Below are 11,172 nucleotides of genomic sequence, written 5' to 3' on the forward strand. Positions count from 1 at the left end.
CTGTTGTGCCCCTCTGGCAAGATGTTCTGCTCCTGGACTAGCTGGGTGGTTCTGTCCCCTACACTTTCTGCAGGGACTGCAGCTGAAGGGTTTCACCCCAGGCCTGTATGCCAGGCCTGAGCTGAGTCTGGAGGGGACAAGGTGGAGTAGGGGTAGAGGCAGCTCTCCCACACACTCACTGGACCTGGACTAGGACTGGATCTGGGGGTTCCCAGAATGTGACAGAAATTCCTACTCTGTGGGCAGGGTGTGGGGGTGTACTACAGAGTGATGGGGGTGTCCCAAGAGGGTGAAAGAGGGTGTCATCCACGCTGCGCATGGGCTGAGACCAGTAGGTCCCACCGGCGCAGGGTAGCTGGAAGCTCTCCCACATGCTCACTGGGTCTGGGCTAGGACTGGGTCTGGAGGTTCCTGGAACATGGCAGAAATCCTCGCCTTAGTCTCTTGAGTGCTGGGATCATGTGTGTGTACCACCGGGCCTGGCTTATCCTGACTACTGTAGCTGCAGAACCATCAGAAAGACCACAAAGATCTTTGGCTTGAGGGCTGAGGTTGGGGACCCAAGTGGAAAGACAGTTGATCAGCTTGGTGTCTATGAACCCAGACACAGAGGGAAGAGCCCAGTGCTGGTGGGGCCTTCCATGAGGCTGTGTGGGCATGCGCGTAGATACATGTGTACTGCATGGAGTGTTCATGCCCATGAGTCAGAGAGCACGCATAAGCATACACAGTGCACATAAGTGTGTGCATGTGTGCATCTATGTGTACACACCAGCACAATAACACACATGTGCGAGGGGAGGTGGTGGACACAGTGGCAAGGACAGTATCCGCCCGTGCATAGCCTGCTGCACCCCAGCCAGCATGGCCTCCCACTGCCTCTCCCGTTCCGGATGAGCACAGGGCATTTGTGGATGACGCCTCAGCTGGCAGCTCCCCAGCCCCAGGGGGGTCCCTTGCTCTTGGGCCGCCTCTGTCCCCATTCCCTGAGTAGCCAGAGACCCTTGCTCTTTCCTCCCAAGCATGGTCCAGCCCCCACCAGGTCATCCTTGAACCACGCTCCCTCCCCTTCCTGGGGTGGTGGCTGCTCCCTGTGCCCAGGGCAAAGAGCCACATGTCCAGACATCATGATCTCACGGGGCCTGGCACAGGTCTCTCAGCTGTCCCCATCCTGGGCTGCAGAAGGAGGGAATGGTGGGGCTAGGGTGCACGTGAGCACATAGCACACACAACGCTCAAGCAGTGCAGCCCACGCCAGCGTGCCGCACCGTTCTCTAGGCATTCCCGAGCAGCCCTGTCCTGGTGCGTGCTTTGCACCCCATGGAAACCATGGGGAAAGCAGACAAACACCCTTGCTCGGCTCTGCGGCTGTGGATGGCACCCGCACCCCCCGGTGGAGCGCAACCTGGCTCTGCTTCCTGAGCACACGACAGAGCTGGCAAAAAGCCATCCACCCAAGCCGCAGCGACAAATCACTCCCGATGAGCAAACTCCCCCCGGTGGCGCTGTTCTATAGAAGCTGGTGAGGGTGCAGAGGGCCTCCGTGGGGAGGGCTGAGAGGCAGCAGCTTTGCTGCAGCAGAGTCGCACGTGACTTGCTCCCTTTGCCTGGGCTCCGAGACGGGAGGAATTGTTGGAGTTACTGCTTTTATTATCTGCTCTGGCGTGAGGAGGTGTGTGGTATCTCACTCAGGCACGTGGAGGTCGGTGCTTGCGGCTCTCATTAGTGCCAGGGAAGGTCCCCAGTATCCACTCGCCCCATCCCATACGTCATAAACACACACCATCACCCGCATGCCTCAGGGCAGGACAGCCGACCCTGCCAGCTTCCACTGTCAGCCACCAAATACATTGTTCGGGACGGTGAATACATCACAGCTGCCTCTCCCCAGACAACAGGACCCCACCCCCACATGGAACCCCATGAAGCCTCAGGGCCTGCAGCATGCATGGCTGTATGCACATGGTACACACCAAATGCACACATGTGAGCACATGTGTAGGGAGCACATGCACGGCAGGCTACTTGCATGCATGCACATGCAGTGGACTGGATGCATGTTTGTGTGCACCTGAGTTGGCTGTTTTTGTACGTGACGACTTCCCTGAAGGAGCCAAAGCCACAGCCTGTGATGATTGCAGGCCCCAACACTGAACAGTGGTAGCGCTGAGCTGTGGGCATCTGAGCAGGGAAAGGAAGGGCAGGTTTCAGCGGCCCCAGCCCTGGCCTGAATATCACAGTGGCCCGGGGAACTGGTGTCCATGGCCTCCTGAGACCTCCCAGGCCTTGCTTTGCATGCACACACGTGTGTGTGTGAAGGACCAGGGGACACAGTCTCTCCTGGGCCACCGCGACAAAGGTGCCAGGCTGGACCTGTGGAAAGAAGAGCCCTCCGTGGCACATTCTGTGCACCCTTCATGTTCCCATACACTCGGGGGAGACAGACGCACCGTAGCTGGGTGCTGACATGCAGGCATGCCCTCTGTCTTTGAACACACAGGTTCTGGTTGCCACAGAGTTGGCAGGAGCCAGGAGTTGGCTGCAGCAGCTCGCTGGGGAGGCTCGAGCCCCTCCCCTGGCCACTGAATGCCTGCTCACCTGGCAGGGAGCTGTGCGGGTATGGTAGGCTGGCAGGGCTGTCTGTTGATGTCCCTGCCCCAGGACGAGGCCGTCAGGCCTGACCCTGAGCCATGGTGGGGCTGTGCAGCTCGAAGCCAATGGCTGCCCTCCTCATCTGTGCCCTGTCCTGAACTGGCTCTGCCACCATGCTAGCTGCCCACCCCCACATCCCACTCAAGGTGTCCCGGGGTGGAATGGGACCTACCAATGGGTGCGTCTTGTGCACAGCTGTGGAGATGAGACCACGGAAGTGAGCCACTGGTTTTGGAGGCCTCTAACATGAGTTCACATAGGCGATGTCACATCAAGGTGCAAAGACAATGCTCTGTGCAGCCAGAGGCACCCCGAAGTGCCCGACGCCTCAGCTGACCAATGACTGGAGCTTCAAACATCGTAGCATCAGCTCTGCCCCAGGGCAAGTGAGAGCTCTGGTCCAGAGGAGGGAAGTGCCACAGGGAGGTGGGTGGGCGGCTGGGAAAGGGCTTGGGGGCAGGAGGGCCTCCCAGCAGTTAGGGACGGGGCCCAATGGCCGATGTTCTCACTGGTTGCTTGCTTCCCGTGATGGTAGTGAGGACGCCAGTGACCAGGAGACAGCAGGAGCCCTCAGCTATGAGGGCCACCAGGCTGCAGTGTTGTCCCCTACCAGCCTCAGCCTCACTTCTGCAGAGGGCAGGAAGACTGCTACAAGTACCAGGGCTTGCAGGGACATCAGTGGGACAAGTGCTGTGCATGTGAAGAGGAGGCCGGAGCCTGGAGCAGGGAGGGCTGAGAGAAGAACTGAAACAAGAGAGCGAGCAGGCCCTGGTGTTGCCTCCCTAGGCAGATCCCAGGCCCCTGAGGCCAACTTGGGCAGGTGCCAGCATGAACGAAAGTGTGGGCTTGAGGCCATTGAGGGAGCCAGAGTCACCCTTCACCCATTCAGGAGGAGCCAGGCAGTGGCAGGGGCAGCTGGTCAGTCCCCCGTGTGGCCCAGTGCTGGCCTCTGCTCAGTCTCTTCCTCCTCCGCTCCTTGGCCATGGCCTCCCAGCCTCCCAAGGGAAGGAAGGCACAGAAGGGAGCAGAGCTGTGACCTTGCCCAGCACAGCCCTTGGCCCTCCAGCACAACTGGGGTGCTGGCAGGCTTGAGGAACTGGCAGGCCAGTCGTCAGGAGGGATACGTCCTACATCATGCAAGTGTCCGCCTGTGAGCTGCTGCTCGGGTGGGAGGGTCAGGTTCTGGGCAGCAGGCCACCTTGAGCAGTGGCCCGCTCCTTCATTGGCTCCGGGCCTCTCTGCATTGCCCTCCCTCTCTGTGGGCAGCGGGAGAGCCCAGCTTGGGTGCAGGCGGCCCAGCTCATGGTGCAGCGTGGCTTTGTCCTGGGTCTGCTCACTCGCCATGGCCCCTTGCTGGGTCAGCTGAGGGCCCTGATGACCCAGTGGCTTTCTGCTACACAGCTGCCGCAGCAGCGCAGAGCCTCTGATGAGGTGGTTGAAGGGCAGCCTGTCTCATTAGTTCTGGTGGGCCAAGGCTGCCTGGGAGGAGCGATCGCAAAGATTGCTTTTTAAAAAATTACTCTGTTAATTGATATAAAACAAAAAGGATGCAGATTAGTTGCGTGCAATTAGCAAATTAATTCTCCGCAATTACAGACTTAATGACAGAGCGGCTCTGTGGTCGCACGTTGGCCTCCGCCGCTTATTGATTGTGTTTTCTGAGAGAGATTTACGGAGGGGGCCTCGGGAGTCTGCAGAGGCGGCAGGCCTGCAGAGCCTCCCCGGGCAGAGGGCTCCACCCCGTGGCCCGGAGGGAAGGAGACTGCTGCTCTGCTGCTGGGCGTCCACTCACGGCTGCCTCCGGGCTCTGTGAGTGCTCTGTGGCCACAGGGAGCCGGGCAGCCCTTGGCGTGGAGCGCGTCTGTGCTTTGGGGCATGTGCTGCGTGCACGCTCCCTCCACGTGTGTCCCTGTGTGTGGGCAGGGAGAAGTGCCACCCTCGAAGCCTTTCCAGGCGGAGACCCTGAGTGCCTGGAGTCCATCCTGCTGGTAGAAGGTGAGGTGGGCCGTGCAGGGGTGAAAAGAGGGCCACCTCACAGGAATAGGGTGTTATGCTGTAGCAGGAGATAGGACTTGGACCCAGGCCTCAGGATAGATGTAAACTCTGGCCTTGGTTTGCTCCCTGAGATGAGGGTGGCCAGGCCTCCCACCCCCATGGGACTCTGGCCAGGTCATCCAGGCACATATACGGTTAGGGTTGGCCCCGTGGGTGCTCCATCAGCAGCCGTGTGAGCGGGGTAGAGCACTGTGGCCTGCGCCTCAGGGCCTCCCGATGCCCTGCTGACAGTGTGCTGTCCCTTTGCCCCTGTACCCATGAAGAGGGTTCCAGGGGCACTGGAGGACCTGGCAGCTGAGAGGCCAAGGAGTCTAGAGCCTCAGGCACAGAGGTGGGGTCCATAGGAGGGGTTGTGGGGTCCCAGTCCCTCCTTTGGAGATGGGAGCCAGTGCTCTAGGAAGTGGAAATCATGTTTTGTGGGACGTGCCTCACTCCCCGGGGTGCAGCAAGGACGGCTGGCCGGGCCCTGTGAGCAGGCTCCATGCACTGGGTGGCTCTGCTCTGCCACGCAAGTAAGAGGGAGCACTTGCTTGGGACTTCCTGACAAGCCCCTCCCACCCCGGAGTCCAGAGCCTCCACGCCCAGTGCTTGCTGCAAGAGACGCAGGCTTTTATTCCTCCTCAGACAGGTGCCAGGGTGGTCCCATGAGGCCGGACCTGCAGTGGGAGGCCACTTAGCAGTGAGGAGGGTGCACAATGCCCTGGGCCCTGCAGACAAGACAGAGTGGGCACAAGGTGAAGGGCCCAGCAGCACTCTGACGTGAGCTCCGGATAGCAAACCTGGACACAGAAGGAAATCAGAGCAGCAGTTCCTGTCTGGCCGTGTTGGCTGGGGAGGGGGACGCAGAGTGCTGAGGGGCTGGAAGTATCTCTGCCTTGGTGTGGGGTGCCTGGCCTGCTCTGTGAGGCTTCACCATGAGGCTTGCTGTCTATGCTGAGCGTGGCCTCACTGTGACCAGCAGGCCACGTGTATGTGGGACTCTGATGCAGCGGCAGTGCTCTGCTCGGCCTCAGTGCCTGTGCTGACCCCACAGCTCATTCCCTGGGGCTACTGAAGTCCTCTCCAGGGTCTGTCCCAGTGCACCCTGCGGCTGTGGACATTTCCGGAGAGCCGTGCCTGAGCCTGGGCTGGCCTGGAGCAGAGGCAGCACCCGGTGGGGCTGCGCCTGACTCTGGCTCCCAGGGGTGATGCCGTGATCCTGTCCCTGCCCACAATTGTCCTGTGCCCTGCTGCATGCAGTTCTTCACAGTTTTGTGCCCTTCAATCGTGAGGTTCCTCTTGGCCTGACCCCCACAAAATCTCTGGCCCCTGCACATGTTACCTCTGGACTCAGGCTCAGCACATTCCCTGGCTGGGGACTGCTCCTGAACTAGGGGTACAAGTGTGTAAACTCATGACCACACCCCTGGGGGCCACTGTTGCTTCCAGACCAAGTGGATGAGCTAACAGGGCCACAGAGTGAGTGTGGCCCTGCACCACCTTGGGAACAACTTCCCGTCGTCACCTCTGGTGCCTCAGTGATTGATACATTGCGTCCAGTTGAGAAGCTAGAGATTTAACTTAGCAGGGGGCCAGCGCTCTTTGTAAACATTGTCCTCCTGTGCAAGAGAGAGTGTGAGTGCTACCTCCACCCTCGGTGCTGGTAGCCTGCTCACAATATGGATGAGGAAAAGAGGCTTGCTTTCCCCCACCTTTTGTTGCTTTTGCTGTCTTCTCCAACCCTGGACTGCTGTCTCTGTGCCATCCCACCTTGGAGCCAGCTGGTTATGCACTGAAACCTCCACGTGCTGAGGGCTAAATAAATCTTTCCTTAGTTTGAGGTGTTGTGTATTTTGCCTCGGCAAGGAGAGAAAAGTAACCGAGACAGTGTCCCTGATTTGTGGCACAGTCTAGGAGCCCACGCAGGCGCAGCTCTAGCAGCACGGCCTTCAGCCCTCCCCACCCCCGCGTGCGCAGATGTGTGTGACTGTTGAAGCCTCAGCTCAGATGGGTGCCCGCCTCCTCTGCTAGGAGGAACTTCACGTCCCTGGCAGGACATAACCTCAGTGGAGTATGACGCTAAGCCCCAAGTCACAGAAGAATGGCTTATGGCAAGACAGCCCTAGTTTCTGTAGAGCCAGGTGCCACCTTGAGAAAATGAAACAGACATTCTAGCTCCAGAAAAGCTGCACCCCTCATGGCTTTGCGTAACTCACCCCATCCCCTTCCAGGGGTCTCCCTGGAGGACCCGCTTCACCTGCGGATCCGGGCGCTGTCCGAGGTGCTGAGCGGCCTCTCGGCCTCTCCCCGTCCACCTGCCTGGTCCCCTGCGGCTGGTGCTGCCAGCAGGGCAGTGAAGCAGTGCCCTCTCTCAGGGACTCAGCCCTGCAGGCATTGTGTGGTCCTCTGGTTGTTTGGTGGCAGGCTCGGGTGGGTGGTACTACGCCGAACTCCAAGAACTTGGGATGGTTATTTTTTCCCAATAGAATGTGTGCGCTGTGATTTCATTAGTAAAGAGAGTAAAGTGAGTAGAAGGCTGAAAGTTGGGGTGCTGTGGAGCTCTGCCTAATTTGGGGATACCTGAGGAATGTAATGTACCTCACCCTTACAGAGCAAACGCCCATGGGAGAGATGGCTCGTACTGCTCCGCAGTGGAGAGTGATTCCTCTGGCACAAGGGCCGCCTGAGGACATCTGCTGTGTGCTGAGAACATAAATGGCACCTGACCTGGAATGGGTGCCAGAGGGGGTCTCCCAGGGGGGTGGCTTCTGCGCTGATGGAGCAGACTGGTTAGAAGTGGGTGGCAAGGCTTTGCCCTGAGATGGCACTTTGTCTGGCACTAACTGAGGGCACCAGGGAGAGAGGAACAAAGAGTACCCACCATGGGGAGGGGAGCCATGTGTACATCCCACCACCTCGAACCACCTGCTAGCTGCCCATGGCTCTGCTTATAGCGATCATTTTGTGCCCTTCATGAAGACCTCACCTGGGCTGGAGCTGTTTTTGTCTTGTCCTGGGAGGATGCTGTGGGAGTATGACCCAGCTTCAAATGAGTACTTCCATAGAGCAGTTTAGTGCTGGTGGTCCTGACGTGTGCTGCTTAAAGTGTATCTAGGTCTGCTTCCCCTATGACTCTGCGTTCTATACAGAGCCCTTCCTGGTCCTCATCAGGGTCTTCAAAGCTTATATGTGTAATCGCATGGATGCCTTATTGGGACTCCATCAAATTAATTCTAATCTATCACACCCAGTGCAACCCATGGGGAGAATAAACACATTAAGGCATGTTTGTAGCTATGGGGAGCCAAGGGGTCCTGAGTCCAGCCATAGTGATGGCTATCTGGAACAGAGGCCTCGACCCAGGGCAGTACCCATGTTTTATTAATTCATGAAGAAGAGAGTGGCTTGAGGATGAGTGACTGAGAATGGTGGGAGGCGGGTGAGCACTGTGAGCTGGGCTGGTGGGAGGCCTGAGCTCACTCCTGCAGTGTTCAGAGAAAGACATGAAGAATAATCTGCATGACCCAACTGAGACAGTAGCTAACGTTTGGGGTCCGTGATTCAGCTCTGAGGTGCGACCTTTCAAGCCTCAGGAAGTCATAGCCTCTGTCTCAAGGCTTGATCCCAGCCAACAGTGTGGAGCATTGACTCTTTGTCCCATCTTGACCTGGCTCACACCAGGGAGCAGTGGGTGGGGCCTTCCAGGGAAACATGACTGCTGTCTTCAAAGACTACCACCAGCACCTTGGCTAGACTGCTGTGCACTGCTGAAAGCCAACTGAAAGAATAAGGAAAAGTCCCAGCCAGCTTTGTACATCAATTCGTGGAAATAGGGCAGGCTCAGCCAAAATGGAGACAATTGCTCCTCGTTGAAGGAGTGGACCTCCACAGTAGTCCCCTACCCGGTGGTCCTCCACAGCCCTCAGCATGGGGACCATGTAGCTGCCTTCTATTTAAAACCTCTCCTTGTCCTGAGGAAGAGCCTTTACCCTCCCTTCTTCTCCCATTGTCTCTTGATTTCCTAATCTACTGGGGAGAAGGCTAAGCAAGAACCATCATCCCATTTCTAGATGAAGAAGTTCAGTGCTGGGGAGTTCTCAGAACTGGTGTGAGCAGAACTGGGATCTGCCAAGGTCTCCCCACTTGTAAGGTCTCCTGACCACACAGCTGCTTCCTGACCAGTAACCAAACATAGGCTCTGTGTGTGTGTGTGGTTGTGCATGTGCCTGTGTGTCTTAGTTACTTTCCTTGTTGCTGGGGCAAAATGCCAGACAGCCACAACTTAAGAAGGAGAGATTTATTTTGGCTAGTGGTTTGCAGAGCTTTAGGTCCATTGGCAGCTGGGTCCAAGGCAGTGCAGCATGACACAGGGACATGGCGGGGAAGGAGCAGGTCATGGCATGGCAGTGGGAAGCAGAGGGGATCCAGGGTGAAGGAAGGAGACAGACCCTTGCAGGCCACACCCCGGTGACCTCCTGCCAGCTAACCTTACCTCCTGACTTCACACACGGCTGTAAACTGAATGAATTCACCCACACTGATGGTGTCTGCCCCATGATCCACTCACCTCCCCAGGCCCCACCTAAGTGTGCACGAGACTTTGGGGGCATCAAGATGGAAACTGCTAGAGTGTGCATGTGTGTCTGGGTCCCTGTGTGTGTTTATGTGCATGTGCACTTGTGTGCTTTTGTGTCTGAGGTGCGTGCTGTGTACCCAGCCTGTATGGTACATGTGCATGTGGGAGGGCAGCAAGTTTTGTCCATCTGGCTCTGTTGAGATGCTGAGATGCCCCACCTGTATGGTCAGGGGTGACAGCGCCTTGGCACTTAGCAGCATGCAATGTCCTGCTTGGAAAGTTTACCATAATGAGCAAAAGTAAAACACACCATTTTCTCCTCACTCCAGCCCCTCTTCATGCCTTCAGAGAAGCTGGGCTGGCCCTGCATCAGAGCCATTCCAGCCCATCCTGTGCCGAGAGGCAGGACTCTCCAGAGATGGGGCCTGAGCCTGTGCCCTGGTCGCCAGCCCCGGGCTTCCAGGGTGCCAGTGCCCACCCACCTTGGGGCAAGGGGCAGTCACGCTCTTGCTGAGAGCCAACCTGGATGCCACTGTGGGCAACAAAGTAAGCCGGACCCAGGAAGAGAGTGTACTGGAATGTAAATGAGTAAAATGAGATGAGAGGAATTAGAAGGTGGGCTCTCAGAAACAGGGAGGGGACTGGGGAGACCGAGTCTACAGGGCACGTGTGTGTCCCAGGTCCCTAGAGCAAGTGACGCTATTCTATGTCATTAAAGTGCACTGATAAAAGACAGTCATTTTTAAAATAGTGCCTTGGAAACTGCTGTGAAGCACCCAGCTGGGTCAGATCTGCGCAGAGCCCTAGCCGAGGGCTGCGCTCCGCTCCTGGGCCCACCTGGCTCAAGCCCCAGCTAGTGCTTGTGCTCCTTGTCTGCTGAGGTTGGGAGCAGCAGCAAACCCACTGGGAAGTGGGGGTTCAGGGAGCAGACACTGCAGCTGCCTTGCTGGTGGGTCATTGTGCGGTGCTGCAGCCTTCTGCAGGCTGGCCCCGTGCCTCTGCCCACACCCAGCTCTCTCCTGAGACCGCCCGAACACACACACACACACACACACACACACACACACACACACACACCCCTGGCACTCACGTCTCTCCCCACCACACCAAGATGCAGGGCTCCACGTCCTTCTAAGACACCGGCAGCTCGGCCTCCTGCACAAGGCAGCGCAGCCCAGGAGCCTCGCCTTGGGCCTCTTCCTGCTGCAAGAGCTGCCCTGCCCTCGCGTGAGGGTCACGCTGCCCACTCGACTTCCTCCCCAGGTCCCGTGTCAAGGACTTCCTGGGTGCCCAAGTGCTGAAGCCTCATTAGTGCGGCTCTTCTCAGGAAGCACTTTTTGTCTCCAAGTGCCTTTATTTCAGCTTAAAGGCCCTGGTGGCTCCAAACAAAAATGTCTCAAAGGTGATCATGACACCTTGATTCAGCTTCTATGAAGAGAGCGCCCACTAGAAATAGATGTTGAGGTTCACCTTGAATCCTCAGCTCATTAATTAGGTTAAACTTCTAAACCTATATCTTTCACAATTACTATTTTTTAAAATAGGCATTATTTTTAGAGCAGTTCTAAGCTAACTATTTAGGCTTATTATTATTAATTATTATTATTATTAATTATTATTATTATTTTGGTTTTGGGGCTCGAGCTCAGGACCTTGTGCTTGTGAGGCAGGTGCTTATGTCACTGACAATTATTTTTAAAGGGATCTTTGGATGCTGGGCGACAGGCTTCTCACTCAGACAAGGCAAACAGAGACTGGCTGGGGAATGTTCTCTGGACAGTTCCTCAACATGCGAACAGAGGCAGAGTGGGGACAGCTTCCCCGAGTGTGTCAGCTGCCTCCTCGACTCCCATCCTGAAGGACGCCGGCAAGGCCCCGGCCTGCCTGAGTCTGCTCCAAGCTGGGGTTCG

The sequence above is a fragment of the Octodon degus genome, unplaced genomic scaffold (assembly GCF_000260255.1).
Source record: "Octodon degus isolate 3935 unplaced genomic scaffold, OctDeg1.0 scaffold00194, whole genome shotgun sequence".
Classification (NCBI taxonomy): domain Eukaryota; kingdom Metazoa; phylum Chordata; class Mammalia; order Rodentia; family Octodontidae; genus Octodon; species Octodon degus.